The sequence below is a fragment of the Pteropus alecto genome, unplaced genomic scaffold, assembly GCF_000325575.1.
Source record: "Pteropus alecto unplaced genomic scaffold, ASM32557v1 scaffold121, whole genome shotgun sequence".
Lineage (NCBI taxonomy): Eukaryota > Metazoa > Chordata > Mammalia > Chiroptera > Pteropodidae > Pteropus > Pteropus alecto.
In genome coordinates this window covers 10,372,593-10,375,454 of record NW_006434369.1, presented here as the reverse complement: position 1 = coordinate 10,375,454, position 2,862 = coordinate 10,372,593, and positions in this window count along the sequence as shown.

Genomic DNA, 2,862 nt, shown 5'->3' with positions numbered 1-2,862 from the left:
CCTCACTTTGGCGATTTTTTTCAGGGCCGTCAAATAGTTAAACTTTATATTATCCAGTTTATAACTGTTACCTGAAGGAGAGATAGCCTAAAATAAGCCATTCTACCATTTCCAGAAACAGAAATTCAAGAATTTACTTTTAAGTATTGATAATACAAATGTTTCAGAACAATATTTTATTTTATGACTCCCAATATTTCTATTTGTATGTTTATGGATTGATATGTAGATATGTAACACAAAATGGCAAAACAAGTATTTTGATCTTCAGTATAACATCAAGATATGTGGTGGTTTAATATAATCATTATTCTTGGGAGTCTTCCCTATTCACTCTCATTCTTGTGTTTTCCACAAATTGTCTCATCCTCAAATAATCAATTTTTCAGTGGTTAATCTTATTAGAGGTTTCTTTCGATTCTCCTTACAGAATGGAGTGTTTAAAAGTGTGTATATTTTTAAACTACCAGCATATTTCTTATCAAAGTTTGGCACAATATCCTTCAGTACGTGATTGCTATCAAGACAATGGCTGACCTAGCAGCTTCATGCTTCTTTAAGACTGTGCATTTCAAATTTGAGTTTTTCTGTTCCTAGGGAGATAAGCATTCTTGAAAAAGATGTCATTACATGGTCTTCTGAGAACTTCCAATTGATAATACTTCATAAGCCTAAAATCAGTTGAGAAACTCTGAACTTCTTACTATTTAAGGCTGCAATAAAATAGTTGAGATGTAGAACAAGAATAATTTAACACTCACATCTGTCCTATTTTCAAAAAAAATAATTGTGTTTTTAAAAACTATCTTTTAAAAAGTATCTTTGGTGTTCCAAACAGAGGGGTTTATCGGGCCATTGATTGCTGCTGTGTTATATTCATGAGTAATTGCTAGGAAACAATATTTTGTATTTAAGTAGCATTTTACAATCTACAAATGACAAGTATGCTGATAATTCCCAAATTTGTATCTCCACGTTTGTGCCTCCATCCTAAACTCTAGACTCATATATCCAACTGTTTATTCAATACTTCACTTAGAAATCTAATAGTTTGAACTTAACATGTTCAAAACTGAGCTCTAATACTCTCCTTCCCCCACTTTTCCCAGGTACTCCTCTAGCCTTTCCCATCTCAGTTGATGGCAACTCCATGATTTCAGTTGTCAAATCAAATATGTGGTACATCAGTTTTGAATCTTCTTCCTCTTATTCTCCACATTAAGAAAACCCATAAGCTTTGCCTTCATAATGTAACCTGAACTTGACTATGTCTTGCCACCCCTGCTGCCCACAACCCTGGTTCAAGCCACCATCATCTCTCACATGCATTATTGCAATAACTTTCTCACTAGCTTCCCTGCTTCCACACTTACCCCTTCTCAGTCCATTTTCAACACATCAGCCAGAGTGATTCTGTTAGAACACACACCTCATATCAAAGCACTCTGCTCAAAACCCTCCAATGTTTTCCTATATCACTCCGATAAAAGGCACTGTTTTTATTAAGACTAAAAAGGCCCTACCTGTCGTCCACTGCTCTCCCTTTACTCACCCGGCTACAGAAAACTATAAGTTCCAAACATGCTGAACACTGGCTGTTCTCTCTGCCTGGAATGCTCTTTCACTATATACCCACATGGCCAGCTCTCACATTTTCTTCAGATTGTTACCCAAAGGTCATACCCTTAGTGAGGCATTGCCTGGACTCTCTATGTAAATTTGTACACCTCTTCACAACATATGCTTTCCAATTCCCCTTGTCTGCTTTATTTTCTTCCTTAGCCCTTACCACTATATGCCATATTACGTATTTTCTTATTGAGATCTTGTATATTGTCAATCTCTATAACTAGAATACAAATTCAGTGAGAGGAGAGATTTGAGCTGGATGTTCTCTGTTCCATCTCCAGTGCCTAGACAGTGTCTAGAACACAGAGGAAGTTCCAAACATATTTGTAGAATGAATAATACAAAGCACTTTCATGCATATTGACATATCTGATCCTTCCTACAAGTCTATCTCCATTTTACTAATGAGTAAAATACTTTCAGAGTGATTACATAACTTGACTTAAGGCACATAGTCAATTTCAAAGACAAAAAACATATACGAGATTTCTGATAGTGGAATTTCAGAGATACTTCCATGGCACTACACTGTTCCACCCCAAAGTCAAGACCAGTGTGGCTCATGAATCATCTGAACCCAAAGAGTAAACGCAAATGTTGTTTTTATAAACCAAGAAGAGAAGGATTTTTAGATGTTGCTATTTCTATATTATTATAATACTTCCTCTGAACTAGTGATATAGATATTTTAAATTGAGATGTGATTTACATAATGTAAATCTAACCATTTGAAAACGAACAGTTCAGTAGCTTTTAATACATTTATATATTGTACAATCACTACCTCTAGTAATACAGAATTTTAATGATAGGGTTTCTTTCCTTCCTTCCTTCCTTCCTCTTTTCCTTGTTTCTGTTTCTCTTTTGTTTTCTTCAGATTGCACTATGACAAATATAGAGAACATAATCAGAAGAAAACTTAGAGAACTAACATTCCTTTCTATGAATCAGTTCCTTCTTTTCGAAACACTGCTATTTTTCTACCATGTTTATTGAACTATTGCTAGGCTTTAGTACTTTGGCAGTACACATAGGACTTTGGAAGAAAAATATCTTATAAATAGCACCATGATATATGCATTTTTTGATGTGCAGTTAGTTATTACTACTCAAAGTATATTCTTGGTACTTACTTACATGAGAATTATCCATAAAACGTAGTTCATATAATCTGTTCATATAAAGGTTCACCTTCGTCTGCAGGCTTTTTGTAAAACTGCAGTTTTATATTTA